The sequence below is a fragment of the Tachysurus vachellii genome, chromosome 22 (genome assembly GCF_030014155.1).
Source record: "Tachysurus vachellii isolate PV-2020 chromosome 22, HZAU_Pvac_v1, whole genome shotgun sequence".
NCBI lineage: Eukaryota > Metazoa > Chordata > Actinopteri > Siluriformes > Bagridae > Tachysurus > Tachysurus vachellii.
The window spans coordinates 12967551-12994523 of record NC_083481.1 but is presented as its reverse complement, the minus strand read 5'-3'; the positions used below and the strand labels follow the sequence as shown (position 1 = coordinate 12994523).

Here is a 26973-nt window from a genome sequence, read left to right as displayed (position 1 = left end):
TATCTTTTTATTATTATTTTTTTTTTTACTTTCTTCCGCAAAAGGCTGTTAAGGATTTGGCATAAGAATGAAGCAATTTGCGTAATAAAAGGTTTCTGGTTTAATATTTTAATTTGATGTTCCCTGGATAACTTAAAACATATATATTAAAGTATTTGGTGTGCGCGAGACTGACAGCGCCGTTGTTCAGCATGACAGATGGTTATTGATCCATGTGGATTTAGCCTGCTATAACGCGTTGTAACAACAGTTACGGCTGTCTTCTGATTTCCGGGAAAACGGAAACTTGTCAGGGGTGCAACTTTGACCTCCTGGTTATTATTTGAGAGCTTAAAAACGATGAACACAGCGCAGGAACACTTAATCCCTGTAAGTGCCGAATATAGTAAAAGTGAGTGTTAGTGAGGTTTCGCCTCGCGCTCCGTTTAGGCTCCACGCGCGAAATTAATAAATAGTGCAAAACAAGTGATTTCCATGTTTATTTCACGGATTTCTATACAAATGTTCTTCACTTAATAAAAGTGTGAAATAATGCAAACATGGGCACTTTTTTTTTTTTAAAAAAAAGGTAAAAGTGCAGAAAAGTGAAAAGTGGTGAAAATGAATGAATTATATTTAGACATAATGTTTATTATAAAGATATCATGTTTATTATAAAGGCATCATGTGTGTGAGGACTGAATTGCTAAAGCGTGATTTGCACATGTTGGTATAAATAATAAATCACCAGAGTGTGTAATCTAGATTCTACTGATCTGCGCCTCCTGTCACAAATTTTCTCTGCCATGTAAAATTTACCCAGAGGATGGCACAGTGGTTGGCATTCGTGTTATTACGGGGTGACTGATGCAGGACAGGGCTTCGGGCACTATACATTTCCTCTAGCGGCTTTCTGACCCTGTTTCCCAGTGGCATTCCTGCCTTTGCATGGTGCCATTCACAGCACTCAGAACATTTCAATCCGTTCATGGCCTTTTGAACACAATCACTGTTATGAAGAGCTGCTTTTCTGCTTTCTGATGCTTTTTTATTTTATTTATTTATTTATTTCTTCATGTCCTATAGCTAATTTGTACAGGAATAATAATGCATACAACTCAATCTGCTTATCTGCTTATCCTGGATTTGGTTATCACTGTATGTCAAGATGAGCTTGAACTTCTTTAATTAAATCTCCTGCAGACTCAGAAATACTGTTTTGGAAGAAGCCAAATATATATATATATATATATATATATATATATATATATATATATATATATATATATATATATATATATATATGAAGTCAATGATAATATTTTGGGATTTCTACAAATCTGTTTGCTCTTTTAATATTAGATTGTTTTTGATATATTATACTCTTTAGGGGTGAAAATACTGGTGTATATGTGCCGTTGTCCTCTACCTGCTCTTCTCAATCATGCTTGAATGATGGAGTAATTCAGTGTGAAGCCCAACCAGGCAAGGGCACAGATCTTCTCTTTCTTTCGTGAATACAAATGATAGTAATGAGGATAATTCTGAGGAGGCGACTTCAGTCGCATTGTGCGCTTTTGTGTCGCTTTTGGAGCCGCAAGTGGCAACGGCCCCACTTCAGACAAATCATTTTCACACACCGGCTCTGCGGCCAGACGTGAAAAAAAAAAAGAAGGAGGTCTGAAACATCACGCACTTCAGTTTTTTTTGTTTTCTTTTGTTTTTTTACTCATTATCACTAGTATAGTATTTAATTCTCATTTGATTTAATATTCTAATGCATTTTAATTGTGAAGTCAGGGTGGAGTGTGTGAACAGTGAACTTTATTGGAACTGCATGGTGATGTTTGACAGGTCAGTGTGTGTGAGCTTGCAAACATTTTTATGTGTCGTTAAAGGAGGAATGTGTGTGTTGTATCACTTCAGTTTTGGAACTAACAGATGTCAGCCTTGTTAGTGTGTGATGGTTTTGTTTAAAAAAAAAATTGTGCTTTAGCTAATTGTGTGTGTGTGTGTGTGTGTGTGAGAGAGCTTTAGTTAAGTGATATGGATGTGGATTTAAGTTTTTATTCCTCGCTGTCCTCATTTCAAGCACTTTTGATTTTACGAAGCGTCGTCCTCTGCACTTGTTGGCTCTGATACCATTAAACACTTCTGCCGTTTAAAAAATAATGTATTTTTTTTTTTTGAGTACTCCCCCCCCGATCAAAGTGTTTTTGAAGAGTAACACACACCCATGTGTAAATGAAGATTTTTGTTGTATTGTTTGACCTCACGTCACATCACTGATCGTTTTCCGCCACTTTTCCCTCACTCTCAAAAGCTTTTTTCTTTTTTTTTTTCTTTTTTTTGTGCAAAATATGCAATGATTAAGTTTGCCTCTTTTCTACTCGGGCGAACCCTCAGCGAAAAGGTCAGGCCGGGATTTTACGGCCATTTGCCTCCTTTGAATGCGTCGCCTCTTGTGCTGACCAGCAGTAACCAGCAGCGCCGCAGAAACGGTGATTAAACATGTGGTTTTAATTGAAGATGTTATTCAGTGGAACGCCGAGCCAGGGCATTTTCTTGTGTGCATAATAAATTACACACGTTTTTAGACAGTGAGGCCTGTTTTTATTAAGACTCAGAGAGTGGTGTCATTTTCTCCTCCGAGAGAAACGACCAATAAAACAAAACAAAAAATAAAAAAATAAAAATAAAAAACCCTCACCAACACAAACTGTTATATTGCATCTCGCTAGTTTGTGACTCAGGAGGAAAAAGAAAAGGTTTGAAGTGAAAATGAGGATGAGGGATTTTTTTTATTTTATTTTTGAAGCTTTATCTGATTAATTGAGACATTGTGTGGAGTATGAGGTGGCGGGAACCCTGTAAGTTCATGGAGCTGGCAGAGGTAGGATGATTTTTTTTTTGTCCTGCGTGGAGACTAAACATTGCTGGCAGCTTGAGTTCCTCTTTGCAAGTTTTTCCCCCTTCCAAATTTATATATATGTGGAACAATTTTGCAGGATTATTCCAGGTTGTTAGGTTGTTATGAGCTGACCGGATGCCTTTAAGTTCACCGTACGGAGCTGGGTTGAGGCCCGTTTCCACTGAGAAGTGGCGGAAAGTCAGCCAGAGGAAGTCAGCATGGAAATGGCAGTGAGAGTGGCAGAGGTGTTGGTCGTTATTCCTCGTGATCCATTAGCTAAGCGTCCCGGGAGAGCCCTGGGCAGACATCAGCCCAGCTTTATGGCCTATTATTGGTACTCGGAATTGAGCTCGCTGCCGGAAAAAGCTCAGCTCTCGAAACACTTCCAGCAGAGAGCCAGGAAGAGAGAAAGATACGGAGGACACGAGCGAGGAAGTCAGAGGCAGAGCGATAAGGGTGGGATGTAAGCGAAAGAGGCGACGAGTAAAGCAAAGCATTGGTGGTGAAACCTCCCACTCAGACGAGTGTGATCGATACACGCGGTGACACGGTCCGAGTTCACTTTAAGCGCTCTGCGCACAGGCTTTGAAGGAAAAAAAAAAAAGAAGAAGAAGAGGCTGCTCCTGCTAAGTTTGCATTTGGCCTGACAGCTGTATTTGGGTTATGGATTTTCTCTCAATCCTGCTTCTCCTCCCCTGCTTCTAACCTCCGCTGCTCTCGCTTTCACGAAGGTCCTCATAACACGGCGCTGTGTATATTTTGAAAACCCTAGTTAAAGACTGACAAACCATCACGTCCATCAGGCAGAAGAGGAGGAGGAGGAGGAGGAGGAGTAGGGGGTCGAGCGTGCATATCAGTTAGGCTTCTCTGGAGAGAGGGAAAAAAAAAAAGACGGGGAGGGAGAGAAACTTTCAGCAGTTTATAACGTGCCCGTGAAAGACACGAGGGTGACGGCTAAGTGACAGCTTCAGGGAGTGAAAGCCATCGTTCGTGCTCTTTTAGTTCCTCACCGCCGTGCATACTGCAGCTTTTCAAAGGGAGCGCTCGGGTGAAATCCCTTCAGCTGGCATAAAGTAGCACGATTAGCAAACTTTAGCCGGACGCTAGCACCCAGGAACGGAGTAGAACTTTCTCCAGTCTTTCTCTCTCCTTTGTGTTTTTTTTTTTTTTTTTTTTTTTAACGACAAATCCTAATCCACCTCCAGACCAAGTTGAAAGTGTGAGAGAGTTCGAGAGCAGAAGTCACCACCCACAAGGTGACCACATCAGTAACGTTCATCGGCTAATCCACAAAATATCAGCTGTATAACGGCAGCTAAAGACGAACTTCACTCGTTTGACCACGCTCACAGTTCAGCTCACACTTTCAAATAATACGCCACAGATCGCATTTTTGGGATGTTGAGCCGAAAAACCAGTTCAAGAGTTAAACAAAAGAGTTAATGCTGTTACTGTTAGCTAGTTTTGGGAGAATTTTGAGAGATGGCCATTATGGAACAAGGGGGCATTTTTTGTCCCTTTGGGAAGCACTCAGGGTGAAGTACTGTAGAATGTGTGTGTGTGTGTGTGTGTGTGTGTGTGTGTGTGTGTGCGGCATAGTCCGCAGGACTTTCTGAACAACATAGCGATCATAGGATGAAGTGAGAGAATCAGAGATTCAAGATTATCTGCTAAACCACAACGCAGCATCTCAGCTCACACAACAAAGTCGAGATCCTTCTGTTTTCTTCAGAAACCCAGAAATTTCTGTCGTTTAACGAGACAGTGATGGAAAGCCGTGGCTTAGCTGGCACCAAAGGCTACAAACATTTTTTTAACAAACTTTTTTCTTGTCTTGCCTTAAAACGAACGAATCTCATTTACAGTAGTTTGTGGTCATTTATTTTTTCTCTTGAACATTCAACTTTTTATTTATTTAAAAAAGAAAAACAATTGTTTAGATACACTCTGTACTGTGTAGTAAGCACTCGGACGATTTTAGAGGAGCCAAGATAATGAAGGTGACACTTTTATTTCACTTGTTTATGATTTTTATTTTTCCTTTACATTTTTGTTTGAACTCAAGACGTATCACTGGACCCACCGGACCCATGAAAGATACTAGAAATGCTTTTTAGATTTTTTTTTTTCCACAGATGATGAACAGGAGAATTGAAACCTACTGTATTTAAATCAGACCCAAAGTGGAGCGCTTTGATTTGTAAATAAGGGGCATGAGTTTTTTTTCCACGTTTAAAAAAAAAAAAAAAAAGCCAAGAAAGCCAAGAAAGCCTTCTGATTAAAATAAAAAATAAAAAAGAATCCAATAGTTAATTTTCTACCCCACTTTAATTACTATTATTATTATTTAGACAGTTGGAAAAAAACTGTGTGTGTGTATGTGTGTGTATGTGAACTTGCTGAGATGGAGTTAGCATTGAGCAGAACTGCTTTTTCGCTCTCCATCTGCAGGCTGTGGGCAGCAGGCTTTGTTGACCGAGGCACATCTGCCACTATATTATCCCCAGCTGTTATCTGCATAATTGTGTAATACCCCCCCACCACACACACACACACACACACACTTAGACAGTGTCCCCGGCTCTCCCTCCCTAGCTCTTTGCACTGTGTGTGTGTCCTTGGGGCTGATGGGGCGATCTCTGTGGTCAGACTTGGTTGAGGTGGTGTCATCGTGTGTGTGTGTGTGTGTGTGTGTGTGTGTGTGTGTGTGTGTGTGAAGCCCGCCCTTACGGTCAGTGCCACTCGCCTGACATTTGTACAGGGATTTTTCACGCGTAGTTCACTCTTCTTACAGAAATAACATGAAGAGGATTTCCCTCATCTGTCCACTCCTCCTTCGACACACTTTTTTTTACCGCCTTTTTTCACTTTTTGTGTGTGTGTGTGTGTTACACGACACTGCCTTTTGAAGTAAACGTTTTTGCATGCATTTAAAAACAAATTGCCGTGCATCTTAAAGCTCTGGCGTGAAAGCACGCTTAATAATTAATCGTCAAACAATCGTACGATTTGTCGAGACAAAAGTTGCGGAGTTTGCTCCGTCCCGAACGCTCCTGGGTTGTTCTAGGCAACGCATTTTTTCTGTAATTAAGCGCTTTCTTTCTTTCAACAGCAGATGCTCCCTCCTCCCCCTTTCCCTCACTCAGCATGAAGAAAGACTCATTATTTCTCTTTTAGTAATCCCAGTACTGTGTGTGTGTGTGTGTGTGTGTGTGTGAGATGGTCAAGAGAGAAGCCTTCCTTAAGCTTACCCAAACTGACATCTCCTCTCCAGCAGCCTCATTGAGAAGATGTTTTATGGTGTTCTTTCTGGCTGAGAGAAAGAGAGAGAGAAAGCTTGAGTTATACGTGTGTGTGTGTGCGTGTGTGTGTGTGTGTGCGTTTCAGTGCGACGATTTTTCATTGCCACGCAAGTGAGTGCTCTTTTCCCGGCTCCAACTGATCACTTAAACAGCACTAGAGCTAAATCAAAATGCCGACTTCTAGCAAGCCAACCTTCCTCTCTTTGTCCTCCCTCATCATTTCATTCCGTCACTTCATTCTGTCACTTTTTTCTTTCCCCTTTATTTTTTAATTTTTTTATTTGTAATCGCCGTGAAGGAAGACATTTGCATCAAGTCATTTTACCTTTTCAAGCTAATTAGTCTCACGGCATCCTTGAATCCGTGATGAAAGGAGAGCGAATGCCTTAATTACTGACGACCAAATTCATGTTCTTTGTTTTTTTCCCTTCTTTATTTTCTCCTTAAATGCCTTTTTTTTTTTTTTTTTTTTTTTTGGTATAGATCTAAATTAAGGTGCCAATGGTAGGAAAGACATGACGTTCTTCAAAGATTCGCCACTTTCCATTTAAATTGAAATTGTGCTCACATGACATTTGTCCATTTGTTTATTTATTTATTTTATTATTAAAACACAGAGTGACGATCGTCCATCTAACCGCCGCTACACGGATTCCTCCCGTTTTTATTCCCTCTCCGTCAAAAAAAAACCAACTTTTTAATCAGATAAATCCTGTTGATCTTGATATCGCTTTAATGGGTATATTTCCGTGCCAGATATATTAATTATGTCCGTGTTGTTTTTGTCATCTGTGAGATTTTGACAGCGAAGTTGAGGAAGATGAGGCAATAGTGGAAAAGAAAAGCTTTTCATCGAAAAAGAAAAAGAAATTTCGGTACATTAGTATCGCGTTCATTTCTCCTGCGGTGAAGGTTTCTGTCAGATGTATGTGTAATAGGGGAAAAAAAAGCACTCACTAAGTAGAAATAAGTAAAAACTCACAAGCTTCACAAAATCACAACACTGAAAGGAAATAATAGAGAACGAACACATTGCGACGGTCGCTATCTTTATTTACAACCCCCTCGCTTTGATCTGTGTGAAACTCACACTTCGTATTTATTTATTTATTTTTTTCTGAGGCTGAACAAGGTAAAAAGGGAGGGAGGGGGGGGGGGGGGGGGGGTTCTGAGTCGACTGAGGGAAGTTTGCGTGGCCCAGTCACACGCTGGGGGCTTTATACAGCTCGGTACTGAAGAACTGAAGAACTTCTGGAAGTTTCCAGAACTGTGCACATCTCCAGGGTGCAGTTTAACCCGAGAAGGGACAGAGTGCGAGGTGCAGAAAGCCCGCTCGAGCGGACGTCGCTTTCTTTAGCTTTAAGCCCCCAGAGCGACCCCCCCCCACCCCACCCCCCACCCCCTTCTCTCTCTCATCCACGGCTAATTTCCAAAACACAGCCTTTGGCTTGTGTCCCTCCTGTTCTTTTCATACTGAACTAAAGAAAGAAAGAAAAAAAGACACCCTCTTGTCCACACAGGATGGTTTTTCATCAGGACTGAGCAGGTCACATCTCTGGCTCCGCCTCCTGAAATCGAAAATGCAGCACACTGGACGTCAGGGACTTCATTTATATAGACTCGGAGCCAGTGTAAAGGAGTATATAAGACCATTACTTTATTCCACCACAACTGCCTTTTATTATCTTTAGGTTTAATCAAGACAGAGAAGGATAGAACGGATCAAAAAACAGAACGTGTGAGGTTCGTTTTCTGCTTTCAAAACGGAGCGGTATTTCTGGAGTATAGAGAATTTCATTGACATTTACAGCATTTAGCACACACCTTTATCCAGAGTGACTTACATTATTTTATCCTTTTATTTCAATTTAAACTGAGCAATTGAGGGTTAAGGGCCTTGTTCAGGGGCCCAGCAGTGGCAACTTGGTGGATTGCGATTCGAACTCATGACCTTCCGGTCAGTAATCCAACACCTTACTAATCCAATTTCTCACACTCACACACTCTCTCACACACACAGTCACAGACACACACTCACACACACAGTCACACACTCACACACACAATCACACACACACACTCACTCGCACACACTCACACACTCTCTCACACACACAGTCACAGACACACAGTCACACACTCGCACACACAATCACACACACATACTCACACACACTCACACACACACACTCTCACACACACACACACACACACACACTCACACACACTCACAAACACATACTCACACACTCACACACAAAATCAAAGACCTTCAGCCTCTGAAGGAATGATGAGCTGGAAGAGGAAAAGAGAAATGACAACAGAGAGGATTGTAGAAGGTGCAGGCGGGCTTGTCCTGATTGATTGACGGTAAACGGAGCCCCTTTAGTGCAGTAATCAGCGTCCTTTCCCCCCAATCATTTAATAAGGGCCTAATCAGTCTAATTGGCCTGTAGCGCAGCTGCACGTGCACCTGATGAGGAGGAGGAGGAGGAGATCACGGACACACAGATGGGTGGAAGAGACGTGAGAGAGCGCACTCAAGCCCACAGACACTGCTTTTAATCTGAACGATCCTCCGCCTGATTTCTGTCCAGCCGCAAATCAGAAAATCCGATCGCTACGACTTTTTGTGCTCGTTTGGTAACGCAGACAGCTGGAAAAATCAACACGTAGCAGAAAGCCCCTTGGAAAAAAGAAAGAAAAAAAAAAGCACTGAAATGCTAGGTATGTGATAAATGTGCCGATTACCTGACCACCTTCTTTTACAGATAAAGAGGCTTTGTTGAGTCTGAGAGGGGGAGCAGAGAAGAAAAGATAGGAGGAGTGGATGAAAGACAAAAAATAATAATCACACTTAATTTTTTTGCATTTTGCATATCTTTAAACTTTCTTTTCACCTTTAGCGTGGAAGATATTGAGCAATGTGTTGGATTTAATATTTAAAGGATTTTCTGTGTATGATGAAGATGTATGAAATCCTCCTCTTTCTAGGGGAAAAAATAAAAATCGTCATTTTTTTTAGATCGAGTCTCAATTCATTTTTTTTTTTTTTTTTTTAAACTGAGCTCTATGTAACCTCCCTCGAGGGACCGAAAAAGCTCGATCTGAAAAGCACATTTACGTCTCTGGCTGTTCTTTCTGCTCTAATTTGGCTGAAGGTTTATTCCCAAAAGAGCAAGCAGTCGCCTTTTTCAACAGTTCCTCCCTCTCTCTTTCTCTCTCTCTCTCTCTCTCTCTCTCTCTCACACACACACACACACACACACACACACACAGGGTACATGGGGAAAAGTTCCACGCCACCATCTATCCTGCGATCATATTATTATTACCTCACTCGCTTCTCCCCTCATCCCCCACCCCCTCCTTTCCTCTTCTTCTAGCTGGCTAATGAGAATTTGTTAATGAGAGTGAGAGATCTTTTGGGTGTAGCACAATTTATCAGAAAAGGCTGATAGGTTTAAAAGAAAACGTGAGCGGTTTTGGGGAGAGAGAGAACGAATGAGAGAGCGAGAGAGACAGAGAGAGAAAGAGGGAGAGAACAGGCCTTCAAAGAAATCCTATTCTTCTTATTTGCGAATGTTTGATGAGACATTGAAAAGTTTTGGAGCCTGGCGCCTTTTGAACAGAGCCCGAGCCCGAACACTAATCACTCTTCACAGAAAAATGACTTCCAACCAGATTTAATTAACTGATAAGAGGGGCTTCAAATTAATTTTTCAAGGATGTTAGATTTTGATTAAGAAACTCCTAAAAGAAATAGACGAATAATCAATTTTTTAATCAACTTACTCAAATGGTAACTGGTTAATATGGTAATTTTGGCACTTAGGGCAAATATTGTAGTGCAGCACTTTCAATGCTTCCCCTTAAAGGAATTATAATATCGTTACATCTGATTATTATGGTTATTTAATTATTATATATTTTTTTTCTCATGCATACGAGAGATTACGTGTATGGCTACCTCTCAATTTTGGTATTCTCAGGGTTATACTCGAGTCGAGAAAAATATGAGAGACTTGAATGTGTGGCTCGTGTGAATGGAGTCTTCTCAGAAATCAATACGCAAGGAAAGCTGAAAAAGAATAAAGGATGTACTTGCTATAGAAGGAGGTATTAAATATAATAACTTATTCACAGTATCACGACGGCGATAGTTGAGAAAGTTCCCAAAATTTCAGGAGTTTTTTTTTTATTATTATTTTTCCTGTTTTTATTTTTTATTTTAACTGCTTCAGTAAAAAAAAAACAAAAAAAAAAAAAAAAAACTCCTAACTAGCTCAGATTATCTACATCAGATATTAATTTTTGCTACTTAGGCCAGATCCAGTGTGTAAAATATCATCAATTAATGTCTGTTTAAAGGGTTAACTAGTGGCCTATCAGATATAGTTCTCTTGAAGTGCGTCCGGCTTTTTTTAAAAGCATGAGCCCTCTCTCAGGATCTGTCTGTTTTATTTGTCGAACCGTCTGGCTGGCGGAATCTCAATAATTGAACGTATGTATTCAATTAGCAAAACTCATTAGCAAAAACTTGGCGTTTGTTGTTGTTTTTCCCCCCCCTTCTTCTTCTTTTTTTTTTTTTTCCTTTTTTTTTTTGTCTGCCATTGAATTAATGGTTTTGATATGCTAATTAGCAAGTAATTTAATTTCAAAAGGCCTCAATTAACAGCGGCATTGTGGACACGATGAAGTTAAGCAGCGTAATCTAATTTGCATTAGTAACGAGCAGGGAGTAATTAGGGGACTAATTAGACACTTCAGACAGTACTTGTGTTTACTTTCTTAATGAAGTGGAGGCGGGTTTTTTTTCCCTCCTTCTTTTTTTCCACAGCCGCTGGAGTGTGCCTGGCATCAGAGCTGTGACGGGGATGTGGGTAGGGGTGTGTGTGTGTTTTAGGTGGGTGGGATAGGCATCTGTTGGCATTAGGCTTATATATTAGATCCAATTGCAGAAATCCTGGTACGAGTCTGGAAAACACAACCGTTCGCCCTTGCTAAGTGCTCTAAAGCTCTTTTTTCCACCATGTTTTCCACCACCTGTAAGGTCAGGTGACCTTACATCTAGATTAGCTAGTAGCATTGTTAGCACTTTTAAATGTAGCAAAACGACAAAATTGTACTCGCTAGTGTAATCCTGTGTTTTATCATTTCATCACTTCTTAAAAATCAGGACGGACTTGAAGAGTCCATATGCACGTGTGTGTACAATCTTTGGGATTGTCGTTAATCCTGAAGTGTTTCAGTAAATTTTCATCCGTATCATCATCGCCTGGAGCGAATAGGAGCTCATGGTGGAATTCGTCTGGTGCCTGTCTCGACTCTGGAGTCTGAGTTCTGGCTGATGAGGTCATCGCTCAGGGACGTGGCAGAGTCATTTGGGCTCTCTCTGCAGGGATTGGTTACCATTTTGCGCCAGTGACGAAGCCTTATTTCAATCCCTGTCCCACGACAGCCCTCCTGTACAAAATACCAGATGTCCCCCTCATTCATGGAAAGTATGGAAAGTTTTTTGTTTTTTTCTTCGACCGTCTATTTTGAAAGCAGATCAGGCTTCAGGGACAGTTGCTGATGGAAATGAATGAGGACACGCCGTTGACACGTCTGACCTGGCCTGTAGGATGGCCTGCTCTCTGTAGTGAGATGCATCCACTTCTATCACACAAAGGACAGGAGATGGAAGTGGAGAACTTTTCTTTCGCCAAAATGTTCTTTTTTTTCTCTCCTGTATTTAATTTCTCTTTCTGTCTCTGAACGTTTAGGCCTCTTCTTTTTTTCAGGCCACAAGCAGACTCTTTGATTAAAAAAAACAAAAAAACGGTTTGTAGATATTTGACCAAGGCCTCAGTAAACAGGCCGGTGTTATTTTCTCAGCCGTTGCGTCAATACGAAGGCCCCTGCTTCTCGCGCAGTATCCAGGCAGCTAGCAAACATTCCACCAGCTTTTCCAGGCTTTGTCCGGCTGGCAAGGATAAATTATAGCTCAGCTTTTGTTGAGCATCAGCTGCCTTAAAGTGACCGCACATAGTGAATTTCTTTCTTTTTCTTTCTTTCTTTCTTTCTTTCTTTCTTTCTTTCTTCCTTTCTTACTTTCTTTCTCTTTTGGACTTGATCACTTGGAGGCATAGCGAATGAAGCGGGATGGCAGCGAGGTCAACAGGAGGCCGCTTTAGATAAACAGTGTAGCTGGCCCGCAATGGTGCATATTTATTTAAAATCGGCCTGGATCCTATTAAAATGTTGAGAAGAAGTGGTAAACAGTGCGGTCGCAGCAGCCTATGAGTGTATTCACAGAACTGTAATTGAGGGTTGAGTTTGTGTACTGTTAAGGACGGGGGCCTCCTCCAGACGCCCGGTTCATGGAGCGCGTGCTAAAAAGTGAGCACGGTGGCCCAAAGCGGCCCAGACCTTCACATGTCGTCAGTGTCGGTGTTGCTGCCGAATTTGTTTTCCGGATACAGGAGAGTTGTGAAACGGAACGGGTGAAGCGGAGGGCACTCGTGATTGACGCATTTTAAGTGGGTGGGATCAGAGCTTTCGGGGCCGGCGCGAGCTTACCGTTTTTGCGGAGCCTAAACCTATTCCATATGTGAGTGATTTCATAGTTAATATCAAAACCGGTGATGTTTCCCTCAGTGCTCAGTGCTGGTACTTTCTTTATAAACCTAAACCAGATCTGCTCATTTTCTCACTGGCTTTCTTTTTTTTTTTTTTTTTTATATTATGGATATTTTTATATGGCACTTGGATGAGGCCCAAAATATGATTATTGCATTGCGTGTTTAAAGCGGAGCTGAAATCCGATTCGCATGCTTTAACTAGGCGACTGTCGTGCAGACAGCTCATAAATGCTCAGTGTGTTCACTAAATTTTCCAGTTGAACTGTAGGTAACATAGTACCTGGCTGAGTGCTTTCACTAAAAGTTGCACCTTTTTTTTTTTCTTTCTCTAAACTTCGCCTCGTAGCAACCGCCTGGCCTCGTTGATATGTCTGAACTCGTTGCACTTTATTGCCTGTGACAGGCATGAGGAGTTAATTAATGTTGCTGGAAGCCCAAAGCCTTTATTTCTGGGATACCGTCCACTGTCTTGACGACACACCGCAAACAATAATGGAGCAGTAAACTACAACTCCCAGGTGCAGGCATGGTTTCACATGCACGAGGCTGGCCTGTTATTGAGCATGACTGCAACGTAAAGAAGGGAAATTGATCCTTGATCAGCACCCGCTGACTTTTCTGAGCAACCATTACTGAATTACCCTGACTCAGAAAGGAAGAAATGAGGAAGAGGAAAGGAGGGAGGGATTGTTTAAGGGGCGGACTCGACAAATACGCAGCTGCCTCAACTTTCCCCAAAGCAGCTTTGTAAACAGAAAAAAGGCAAAAGCGGGGAAAACAATAGCCAAACAGCAGCTGAAATCCATCCGTCAAACTTAGTTATGTGCTTAGCAAATCAAGCAGCTTGGACATCATCGAGCTTGCGTCCAAAATGGTGGACGAGGTACCGGAAATAGAAAAGACAACTGTCTAACTGGGATGCCTTTGTGTGTGTGTGTGTGTGGTGTGTGGTGTGTGTGTGTGTGCGTGTGTGGCTAACATGAAATCAGTTCATTGAATGGTGCATTAGTTTTCAATTAAAAAAGATATGAGGTTAAAGTCGATACAGTTACTCTTACTTTTCTAGTGGATTGCTGATTTTTATTTATGCAAATGAGGCTTCATCTGATTAAATATGCATATATTTACCTAATGTACAAAAAAACAAGAAGCTTGTCATAGGATTTTAGAATTAACACACCACGTCCCAGTATAAAATCTATCATAAAGCAATCAACATGTAAAAGCTATTCCTCTGTAGTAAACTTCGGATCGGGAATAGACGCGCATTTCCTTTAGAAACAGACATTTCCTGTCGGCTCTGAACCTTTTTTGAAATTCTGCGTGTTATAATAATTAAACACACCTATGTCCACACCCACATGGGTGATCTGGAAGATCTGGGGAAAAAAAAAAAAAAAAAAAACCCCAGACATACTCGATGTCGTAATGACTCTTGGTTATACTCCAGGAAACGACCTTTTTTAAACGAGAACACGGTATTTGAATGTGTGGCAGGTGGGCGGGGCTTCGAAGTCTAACTTAACTTAACGTTAACTTAACCCTGTGCTTGAGAGCAGACAAAAACAAGCTGTAGGTAGAATATAAAATCGAAATCTAAAAACAAATGTGGAAGGATTGACCTGACCCAAATTTCTACTTGTAGTGTCTTGCCTTAAGTTTAGGGTGTGGTCAAGAAAAGTAGTATTAGGTTGTTTGGGATATCAGAGACACAGGTTTTTTCCATTTCCTGGCTTGCTTGCTTTTTTTTTTCCTTTCTCTCTCTCTCTCTCTCTCTCTCTCTCTCTCTCTCTCTCTCTCTCACTCACACACGCACACACACACTCACACGCACACACACTCACACACACATACACACACACAGATTATACTCCTGTTTACAAATGAGCTAACCTTTGGTCTGCCCTTTCATGCTGATAAGTTTACTGCCATGTCTAGCGCCCGCTAGTTACAAAGCTAATGAATATTCATTGGCCGCTGAGTGGGATCCATAAGTGCGGCCGTTTGTATTGATTATTGTGTTATTTAAGCACCTTTTATATCATTCAGCCGAGTTAAGCACTGTAACCCTCGCAGCCGCTCCAGTCCACACTCATTAAAATAACCAGCGGCTGTTTTTTCTTTTTTTTTTTTTTTTTTGGAACGCATAAGCTGTGATTGGGTGGAACACACACAGAGAGAAAGAGAGAGAGAGAGAGAGAGGGAGAGAGAGAGAGAGAGAGAGACTGGTAGGCTTAAAGTACACTGATCAGGGAAGGCAGGTGAAGTAAGTGATGTGGTCTAATATAATGATGGAAAATAAGTAGGAAGGAAGGGATTTGGTTGGATTTTATGTGAATGAAGCAACACAAGTGTAGATCTTGTTGCTGGAAGAATTTCATGAATTTGTGAATGATTTGTTCCTTGGAGTGTCTGAGGAGAAGTTAGGCTTTGTCGTGTTCTTGATAATAGGGAAAAACAATACTAACAAAAACCCCTGGTGTACTATGTGACGGCTCACAAGGCAAAATTCTCGTGTGAAAAGTTATACATGGTAAAAGTTCCACGAGGGAATGTTTACACCTTTACGATATTCAAGTATTTCATACGGTGGCCGAGAAGTGCAAAACACATTAACAAATCCGAAAACAAATTAATAAATCCGAAAACACATTAACAAATCAGAAAACAAATTAACAAAACCGAAAACATATTAACAAATCCCAAAACACATTAACAAATCCCAAAACAAATTAACAAATCCGAAAACAGATTAACAAGTCAGACAACCCAGAAACGGTAGTGTATCGTTTTTGAATGGAAACTTTCTGATCATTGGACAAGACACCTGTCACTCAAGATATACAGGTATGGAATCTTATGTGTAATGTGTAAAGTTCTCCGTTTAAATAAAGTTCTCCGTTTAAATATAAGAAAATAACAGAATTCATCCACAGTAATCCATTCCATCCATCCATTCCAACTTTTCCCTGCGGCAGACTGTTGAACTTCATGTATACCTTGAGTGACAGGTGTCTTGTCCAATCACAAACTATACCAACCGCTTCCGGGGATTTGTTAATTTGTTTTCTGATTTGTTAATGTGTTTTCTGATTTGTTAATGTGTTTCGTGCACCGATTCAGACAACCCGGAAGCGGTAGGTATAGTTTGTGAATGGAAACTTACCGATCATTGGACAAGACGGCTGTCATTAAAGATATACAGGTGAATGAAAGGTGTCTTGTCCGATGATGGTAAGTTTCCATTCACAAACTATACCAACCAGGTTGTCTGACTTGTTAATGTGTATTCTGATTTGTTAATTTGTTTTCTGATTTGTTCATTTGTTTTCGGATTTGTTCATTTGTTTTGGGATTTGTTAATGTGTTTTGGGATTTGTTAATTTGTTTTGCACTTCCCGGCCACCGTAATTTCAGGTGAAATTAACAAGAACAAACAGCTGTATTTATTCTGTCTGAAAAAAAAAAGTACTGAGCTGAGTTGTACAAAATTTGAGCTGACCGTAAAATAATAAATAAAAAGTTACTTAATGCATGTTAACAACTGCCCCGTCAACTGCCCTTAGACTTCCATGGTAATGGAGTTGTTTTAAATTACAGAGCAGTGTTAATTGAATTACTGTCTTGTCAAAGGAACGGCCAAACTAACTTCTATACACAGATAAACCAGATTAGAGATTAGACCGAAACACTCTAATCTGCATTATTTCTTTAGGATTATATTGATAGGTAGTTGTTTTTTTGACTACTAGTTTTCAGTGTGTCTGGGTTGGCATGTGTATCACACAAACTATCCGCGATTCCATGTAGATTTACGGCTGGCGGCGTATTAACTTCCTCCTGATTTATAGAGTAGCATTCGCACGTCCCAGTGCATTTCACCAGAGAAATATTAATCTACAGAGTCCTCACTTTAAGCCTTGCCAAGCCAAACGCTATCTCTCTCTCCTCTCCCCGTTCCTTTCTCTCTCCCGGCTTCCTCCCTTAAGATGGAACTCGCATTGCCTAGGCGAGGTAAATAAATTACTTCTATCGATTGGCATAGTAAGAAAGTGACTTTATCGCAGGTTCTCTTGACAAGACTCGGATCTGAGCCAGATAAAAGCGCTCAGCGCTCAGGTTGTTAAAATCAGTGCACTCTCTCTCTCTCTCCCTCTCTCTCTCTTTTATCGATGACTATCAAGTCAGGTTAAAAAATCTTCAGAAATACACAAGTGATCGCCTGTGGTATCTACACTGTCTAAATGACAGATGAGGAAGTTTAAGACATGCTAATTCTGTGTTTATCTGGTAGCTTTAGACAGCCATATTGAGTTTTGACACATTGTCATCTACAAGGTTTCTCTCTCTCTCTCTCTCTCTCTCTCTCTCTCTCTCTTTGTAACTGCGGTATAGAAACATAAAGTTAAACGTCTCTTTGACACGCTGAACCTCTTCTGATTGAGGATTTAGCCGCTTTAGCTTTCTGATCAATGCCAAATGAATTGACAGCGGTTGGGAATATTTGTGTAGGGAGTGATGGCGGCTTTATGAGCCAGTTAATTGGAGTTTGACAAGCTGTTCGCGAGCGGCTGAGGATGACTGACGTGCGTGTGGATACACTTACACACCCCAAAACACACACAGTCACACACACACACACACAGTCTCACACACACACACAGGGCTTTGTCAGCACTGCACTGTGACTCCCAGTCCCAGTGGAAGGAATGGGGTTAAAAGTTCATCCCAGGGCAGCTGGAGTAACCTCTTAAAAAGCGACAGACACACAGAAAGACACCGATCTTCTCCTCCGCTCGCTCGTCCCTGTTGTTTATTTCTCTTTTATTTATAGCACGGGCAAACTAGCATTTTGGTATATGCATGACAAGCAGAAATGATTCTTGTTATTCATATATTTGGGCCTTGTTTGTTCTACATGGTTTATTATAGATGCGGGTGTCACGCCGTTGCCTTTGCCATTTCAGATCCTCTGGCAGCATTGAATGTAAAGCAGACATGTCTCTGTACAGCACATTCAGGCCACGGCCAGCTTTTTTTTTTCCCTCATTTTAACTTTTTTGGTATGTAATTTTTTTTTTTACATCTTATTTGAGAAGCTTTTACAGTTTACAGTAAACGTGCAGTAAGGCGTGTTACATCAGCACACCTCCTCCGGGCCTGAGTTTCTGAGCTTCAGGATTGCGTGTGCTTTTTTTTTTTGTTCTTTTCCTACTACACGTAAGCTGACAGGAAACCTGACAAGAGGCTCCAACATGCTATCTATTAATTAGCTCCTCTTTGAGGAGGTCCTTTTTCCCCCTTTGTACCCACCCACACACACACACACCAGCACACACACCCACACATAGTCCTACACACTCTCTCTCACACTCACACACACACACAGTCTTACACACACACACACACACATTAGTCGCACCTCTCTCTCGCTCTCTCTCACACACACAAACATACACACACATTCTCTCTCACACACACTCCATGACTGCAGTCTTCTGCTCTGTTGTGTGTCACATCTCTGACAAGGAATATTTAAACACTGACACACACACATACACACACGAGGGAAAGATCACAAATTTAAGCACATAATGATAAAGCAGGTGCTCTTTTGCTCATAATCCCCCCACCATATACACACACACACACACACACACACACACATCAAAACATTTACTTTTAGGTGTGAAAATCCTGTCAAATAACCCATCATGCTTTCTCATGCAACTGTTTTATAATTAATTTAAAAAAAAGAATAGAAAAGAAAAGAGACAAAAAAAGGAAGAAACATCAGGGATTGAATTTGCTCATTAGCTTTTTTTTAAATAGCTAATTACTGGGCAAGAGTGTTAATTGGAATAATTTTTTTGGTAGCATGAACTTTCCCTTTCCCTTTTTTTTCTTTTACAATCCACTGCGGTGTTTTTATGGGCGGAAAAAAAGGGTCACGCTGATGAGAAGAAAAAAAACAACAGTATTTGTATTTCTGAAGATTACCATCTAGACTGAATTTTATATTTATTAACAATTTACATTTATAATTTACAATTTATATTTACATTGTTGTTGCATAGCGAGCAAAATTACAAAATAGAAAATACACAGTACTGTACACAAATGACAAATATTTAATTTTAATTATTAATATCCATGATTATTTAATTATTTAATTATTTAATTATTTAAACCATGATATTTATCATATCTTTGCTGTATTGCTGCATAAAAAAACAAACAACAAAAAAACTGCCGTTATTTAATATTTACAAAAATGAATTGATGAAAAAAAATTTGAAAGAAAAAAAAATTGCGATAATTTTTAATTTAAACTTAAAACATTTTAAGATGTTAATATGAAAACATGATAAAATCTACAATTTCAGAGAAAGTCAATAAAATGTGAGATGATTCATTAAAATATTAGATATCATGTAAGAGCTCAGCTCAGCCACACAGTTATTAAATTACTTTCTTTTTTTATTAAAAAGAATGAAAACAAATGGCGAAAATGAATATGTTGTAATGGTCGTAAATGCCACGCAATTCTTCACAGAAGTCAAAACTTTTAAGAAAACGCATGTTTCATCAAAGTCACATTGGCGGAATGTAAAAACATGTAAATACGATGCAAACTTCAGTAGTATTCAAGCAAGAAAAATTTGTTTCTACATTATCCTATTGCTGCTTGACCAGTTTAGTGAAGCACAACAGAAAAAACGTTGATGTTGAAATCTATTATTATTTTTTTTTACTATTATTATTGTTAGAATTTTAGGTGAAGGAAAGGTGATGCTCGTTCTCCGTCGCAGCAATACACTGACATTCTCGTCACACGGTCTCGTCACGCTATGCGCCGATGTTCTGGCATGCTTCAGGAGCTTTCAAACAAAACTGTTTATGGGAGTCGCAGTGTGATGAGAGATTGAGTAAAAATTTGATGCACAACCCTCACACACATGTACACACACGCACACACACACACATACACACATAGATGAGCATCTAGTCACTCAGGCAGAGTAGCTTTGTGGAAGTGTGTTTCGTGGTTGGTTGGATGCTCGGACACCGAGGGAGGATTGTGAGATGCTTGTGACAGGAGGGGATGGTGGTGTATGGCTGCAGAAACCTACTGTTATACCCTAGGGTCACGTGTGTGTGTGTGTGTGTGTGTGTGTGTGTGAGAGAGAGAGTGTGAGAGAGACAGAGAGAGAGAGAGAGAGAGAGAGAGCGATGGGAGGGGGGAGAGGGGGCAATAGAGAGAGAGATGGGGGACTGAGAGGGGAGAGGGACAAGAGAGAGAGTGAGAGAGAGAGAGCGAGAGGAAATTTGAAGAAGGGACCAGTTTTTATATTTATTATTTGTGTGTGTGTGTGTGTGTGTGTTGCCCCTTTCTGTCTGCTATGAGGAAGTGACATTTTTCTAATCTGCCCAGGCCTCCCGAGGATATTGACTTCTTTTCACTGGCTGTCTAAATGCCCTCAGTTACCTTTTAAAGCAAGCAGAAGAAAGCAAGAGAGAGCGAACTGTTTGGAAGTTCATATAACCGTGCACACACATACACACACATATATATATATACACACACACACACACACACACACACGCTGCTGTTTTATTGAACCAGGCCGATACAGATGAGAGACGATAAGCCACTGAAGTACACAGAGATCATTTCATGTTGTCATGTCAGCGCTGGACTCTTCGGTGATCTCTGCGCTTCTCATACGTGACGTCAGCACGCTTCAGTGAGCACGTGATCTGCGGCTGCTTCTTCTTGATTTTGACATGATGCATAAACACACTGGTGTACATATTAACCGAATTGTTTGTTGTCAAGTGGAATGCTCGTTGCTCCACCCACTGATAACTTATTACCATGGCAACCGGTAAGAGGAACGCCTACTGAAATCTCGGTGTTAGCGCTCTAAAGTTGATTCATTTCCGATTCATTCCTCCAGCAGTTTTCTAACAGCTATAATGTGGAACTGATCGAAGATCCTTTTCAATTTGTCCTTTTGAAATCGTTTGTGAACGCGTTTATGTTGAACATCGTGGAACGTCCACAGAGCAAGATGCTGTTATCGTTTACACCCGAGAATCTATACAAAAGACGTCTGAAGGAAAACAAACGCCTGTTGTGTTCCTGAGACAAGCAATGTTTTCCACCAAAAGTACACCAAACCCCAAACGCGATCTTCACCAAATCAGCCCCGTGTTTATTAGCAGGCTTGTGGGATAAGTCCCTGTGAATGAGCTGTTACTATAGAAACAATAACATATCAGATGGAGAAGATCCGTATTGATCTGTGTCAGAGCCGCTGCTATAGAAAACAAATCAGCACCTTCTGAGCAAACAGATTTAATAATGCAACAGCAATGTGGACACACACACACACACACACACACAGAGATGCAGGCATACAGGTGGAGAACAGTTTTCTCAAAGAGCTGTTTAGACTTTGGAACAGGAACCTAGAAGGTGGAAATGGGGGCCAGCCAACACACACACACACACACACACACACACACACACACACACTGCCGAAAAAGTCTCCCACCTTGGCACACACGCAAACACACACAGAGTCCAGAAAGTCTCCCACCTTCCCACCTTGGCGCACACACATACACACACACACAGACACACACACACACACACACCTATGAGCTGTCCATTCCTAAATGCAGTATCAGAGAGGAAGAAGGCCACAGGAGGTGGCATTCATGCGCGGGTTTAAAATACAGCCGCAAACGACCGGCAGCTATTAAACGTTTATTGAGTTGCCAGTTTAGCGTGGAATCACTTTCTCCAGTGTGATCTTTCGAGCTTAAGAAGAGGAAAGAGCTCATTACAGCTTGTGACTCTACAGAGCTCGGACTAAACACTCGCACACTTATTTACACTCGTTTTTTTCCCGCTTCCTACAAATAATAAATCAAATGGACTACTGTTTGCCGTCAACCCAAACTCGGATTAAAGACAAATTGAAGCCAGAGTTCCCCGATTTAATTAGTGTTAACTGATGAATAAATAAAACCACAGCGCAAAGCAGCTCAAAGCTCATATAAACACTAACTTTGATTTGTAATTTCTTTCAATTGGAAGCCAGAGTCAGGCTTATGTTGACATTAGACGTCTAATGGAAATGAATTGCTGGGTAATGATGCACAGCTTATTTCTGAATGGAAACAGGATACTTTTTTTTGTATGTTTGCCTTTCTAAACAGACAAAAATCGAAAACCTGGGATTTGTATTCGGATAATATTCCTAAGACGAAAGCTGATCTTTATTTAGCTGATTTATTCAGGCATTTTGCACAGAAACATAAATAGCAATTTTTTTAATATAAGCTGGACATATATGAACAACTATATAAGTCTTTCTTATACTTATCCTGATTATGAGGTGTTTTTGCACCTGATGTGTCGTCTTGCTTTAAAAACGATGCCGTTGCCCGAGTTTGAGAACGAATAGAGCCGAAAGCAGTTGCTGCGTATTGGCCCTCACATATGAGGTCTGTGTCGAGCTTGAACTTTGTCTGAATTCCACACATGTTCCACATTCTATCGTCAGCCCCTTTCTGGACTGTTCCCATGATCCTACTCTGGCGCGGTGGCCACTCGTCTTAGACCATAGACCTTACTCTGTCACTTCTGCTTGTACTTCTGTCGAGACCCTTCTGGATCTCAGGGGTTTTTTTTCCTTTGTTTTTTTTGGGAAGGTGTGAGTGAGTTTGTTCCCATGGGAAAGCGTTAAACCCCTAAACGAGCGAATTACGGAAATTCAGAAGGCCGATATGTTGCGTTAAATATAAATGAAAAACAATACAAATCTGAATCATCTTCACTAAATCAGAATCATGTAGATGTGGATGTGTTACTGAAATCAACCCAGGCATTCACACAGACACAAAGACACGCACTGATAGCATGTCATCATAGCGTATTCCACACAGGTCAAAGGTGAAGGGCTGCGCTCCTTCTGCCTCGATTGGTCCAGGGTTTAATCTGAGGTTTCTCCCCCATTTGCCAGTGGTTTCATCTTACACGGGTAAATTACACTCAATCACTATAATTGCATCCTACACAGCATGTGCCTTTGTGTGTCAGGCTCTCGAGTAGAGCCCAAACTGCTGCAGCGCTTGATGTGATGTCAGCTTTTCTGAGCTTTTTTGTGTCTGTTTTGATTAGATGGCATGAAATCCAAGTGTTTGCCTTTTTTTTTTTTTTTTTTTTTTTGTCTTACACTTAAGGCCGCGAGTTAGCTTAAGCGCAGCTCGTGTGCCTATAGACGCTGCACGTGCGTCTTTTTTTTTTTTTTTTTTAATCGTATCATGTGGAGGACGTTTGCGACTCCTTGTATGGTTTGCATATGTGTATTAAGGCAAAAAGCAATTTGAAAAACAGACTCGATAAGCCTCTGCTTTTGCGCCGAGCATCTGGTTCAGTCCAATTAGCACAAGGACATTTCCACCCATCTGCATGGCAGCCGAACCACGTGCGATCGTAGACTGAAATAAAGGCAGTCCTTCTTCTTTTTTAAATGTCATTCGATTAGGAGAATCGCTAAGAAGGCGATGCTTGGGGGGGGAAAAAAATATATGAATGAGGTATTATGGGCTCATTGAGGTTGATGAAGGTCGTACGAGAGTGTGGTGGTGATGGTGGTGTTTGTGTTGGTGTATCTGTCAAGAAAGGAAAGAAAGCAGATTCGGCAAAACGTTCCTCGCACAAATGCTGTTGAATTCTTGATTCTGATTGGTCGGAAAGAGTTTGGGCTATTTTTCAATTGCATTTGAAAATTGCTTATATTGTTCTTGTACGTTATCGTTTCTATAGTAACACCTCATTCATGTGAACTTATACATATAAATAAATAAATATAACCATTAAACATATAATATATACAGAGGTATTGTTATTGAACGTTTAAACTTATATTTCTCTGGATTTTTTTTCTTATTAACTAAGTTTTAACAACTGCTATACAGTAAAGGAAGTGATAACAAGAACTAGCTTGTTCCCAAACTATAAACGATTAAAAGTAAAATTACAATTAAAAATTGTAATCGCTGACAAATTGCCCGTTGTGTTTTAGTCTTTACGTCAGTTACCTGTCATCAATTATTTTTTGAGTTTGTTTCATTGATGGATTGCACCGGTCCAGTTCTCATCCCACTCTAGCGACTAAAATAAAGAAATGTGAAAAAGTAGAGTGCTCGCTAGCCGAGATCTGTCTTTAGTTAAACTGATCACCCACTTTTTTTTGGGACCTGTTCCATTATGACTCTTTTGGCACCTGTACAATTTTTCAGCCTTTTTGAAAATCTAAAGAGACTCCAAAAGCCTCCAGATGTTGCCAGCTGTGCTTCACGCCGCCACAGAATCCTGAACAACGAATATGTGTGTGTGTGTGTGTGGGATACAACGTCGCTGGATAAAAGGATCGCAGCAGCTTGCGAGCGTCTGTCTCGTCTTTTATTGTGTGTGCGGCACAGACTGATTTTACATTCGTGTCGGAAGCGATCGACGGTGGAGAGATCAAGTTAGATTGACGTGTCCTCGGCATCCGGGGACGCACAAAACAAATATTATTGCAAATGCAAAAGCGACCAGACGCCACAGAACACAATTAAAAGGCGCTATTGGAAGAAAAGAACAGAGTGACAGGGCGCCTCTGTAAAAGACGTTGACCTGAGAAACCTCCCATTACAATGGAGACAACGAGCATCAAAGAGGAGCGAGGTGTTGGGAAAATGTTAATTGGTTGACACCGGAGAGGAACGCCTCTGTTTAAAAAAAAAAAAAACGCCTTGCCGGTTTCATCCAGGCGACAATGACAGCAGACCTCCGTGACACCCGTCTTGCCGCGACCGAAACCAGTGCCATTTGTTATTTTATTTAGCCCAATTACGATGCTCGGCCTCTTTGAATCCAGACACACTAATAATCGATTAATCGCGTCCAGGTATTAAAGCGGCGCACATTTCCCGCCTTAGCGGACGAAGGTTTATAAATAACACCGGAAGCCTCAAATTGAGGTGACAGGCGTAAGAGGGGTTTTAATTGGTGGCCTTGTCTGAAATTTGGTCTGAGATTGGGCGGTTAACCTACAGGAAGAGTGGTCAGGTAGTTTAATATAGAGTCGCCTCTACCTTCACTCGGCTCCACCTCTGGGAGTAATTAAAGGAAAATAGTCTATTAGGTGTGGGTGGTCTCACTCAGGTCTGATTTAGGGTTGTTATTGTTAGTGCCTTTTTTTGCTGAGTGAATGTTTTGAAAAAAGAAAAAAAAGAAAAGAAAGAAATCATTTGGATCATTACTGATGGTAATAGATTTAAAAAAATCAAAATAAATAGGATTTTTTGGGGGATAAAATGATCCTCATTGGTTAATCTTGTTTATTCTGATGGGAGCTAATAGCAATGAAATCAGCAACAAAGTTAATAAAGTGTGTCTGACATTTATCAAACATCATTATAGCACAATTACGGTGCAAAATATATTTTTTCCTTCCACCCTCGAAGCGTGTTATGTTGTGTATTAGCATTTAGAATAAAATATCACATGGATTCACACTTATAATCACTACACCTCTGTTGTGGATGAACTGTCTGTCGGTGGTAACGTTTGAATTTCCCTCCTGTTCCGAATTATTCTCAGACGTATATAAAGTATAGCTGTGTCCTTTGTTCAGGCGAGTAATCTCAACAAATCGCCTTCAAATTCCCCCCAAAAAATAAATAAACCTTGTTAGGAACGAACCCGCCCCTCATCTTTTGTTCCGTGTGAGCACATTTATGCAACTATTAATCATGACCCTGTAGGTGACACCAATTTAGCTGCGTGACAGTTTTTGTTAGTCCGCCGGGGCCCAGAAAACTCATATGGAACCCATTTGCGAGAGAGGTATGTATTTTCCGAATAGCATCACAGTGCCACCTTTTTTTTTCCCCTCTTTCTTTGGTTCTTTCTTAATTTTTTTCTTCCTTTCTCTGAGACGATTCTCTGTGCCCTCTTTGTTGTATGATTTGTGGTCAGGTAAAGTCATCAGGAGTCTGAGCTATGAGAGCCTGCATTCTCCAGACAGTCAGAGATTCACTTTCACAACACTCTGTAGATACGAAGCACTTTGGAACGAGCGCCCAAAAAGGCCTCGGCAAAATCCAGCCCTTAATCCCATGCGATCGTCATGCTGTCATGATGTAACAAGTCCTTACTTTTATTTTTCAAGGCGAACATGCACTGGCGAGACATTTAAAAAAAAAAAAAAAAGTGTGTGTACTGGGGAGAAGTAGGCTTTAAAACATATAGTCATGAACTCGCTGCGGAGCAAAGAAACAGAAAAAAGGATGGATGTGTGAGAGAAGTGTAAGAAACAGAGGTGCCTGAGACAAAAGCAGCATTGTATCATTTAAATGACTTTGACTCCGAAAAAGAAAAAAAGAAAAAAGAAAAGAACGTCTAAACCTTCTCCAGAGGCCCGGCGCCATAAAGCAGGGAGACGGCGCTTGGCAGGATCTCGGCCAGGCACTTCCAGGAAAGACAAGATGTAAAAATCAATTTGCTGTGAAAAAGGTAAACAATCGGAAATGACAAATCTGCACGTTTTCTTTTTTCTTTCCCACACACATTTTTGAAGTTAAAAGAGATGGATGAAAGCCGAGAATATCAATGGGAAGCAGTCCTCTGCGAAAGGTATCGGACGCCTCCCTATTCAAAACCGCACTGAAACATCCACCCTGACGCCTTAGCTGTTTTTGAAACTCGAGAACGCTGTTTTGCATTCTGTTTTGCAAAATTGTAAAAATGACCGATTGAGATTGGCCGTAAGTTTAGTGCAGGATTCTATCTATCCAGCCACACATACATCCATACACACACGCTGATCCTAAGGTCACAGCAAGCCTGGAGCGGATCCCAGGGGACTCAGATACACAAGGCAGGGGACACCCTGGACAGTTCACACAAACACACACACACACACACGGATTACACACAATTCAGAGACGCCAGTCGACCTACAACGCATGTCATTGGACTGGGGGAATAAACCAGAGAACCTGGAGGAAGCCCTCCAAAGCACAGGAAGAACATGCAAACTCCACACACAGGACAGAGAAAGGATTCAAATCTCCAATCAGTAAGGGT

General features: G+C 40.9%; 1 protein-coding gene across 4 annotated transcripts in view; it reads left to right on the top strand.

Moving 5' to 3' along the window:
• foxp4 (forkhead box P4) overlaps positions 1–26973 on the top strand; it is a 130438-nt gene that overhangs the window by 1608 nt on the left and 101857 nt on the right. The window lies entirely within an intron of this gene.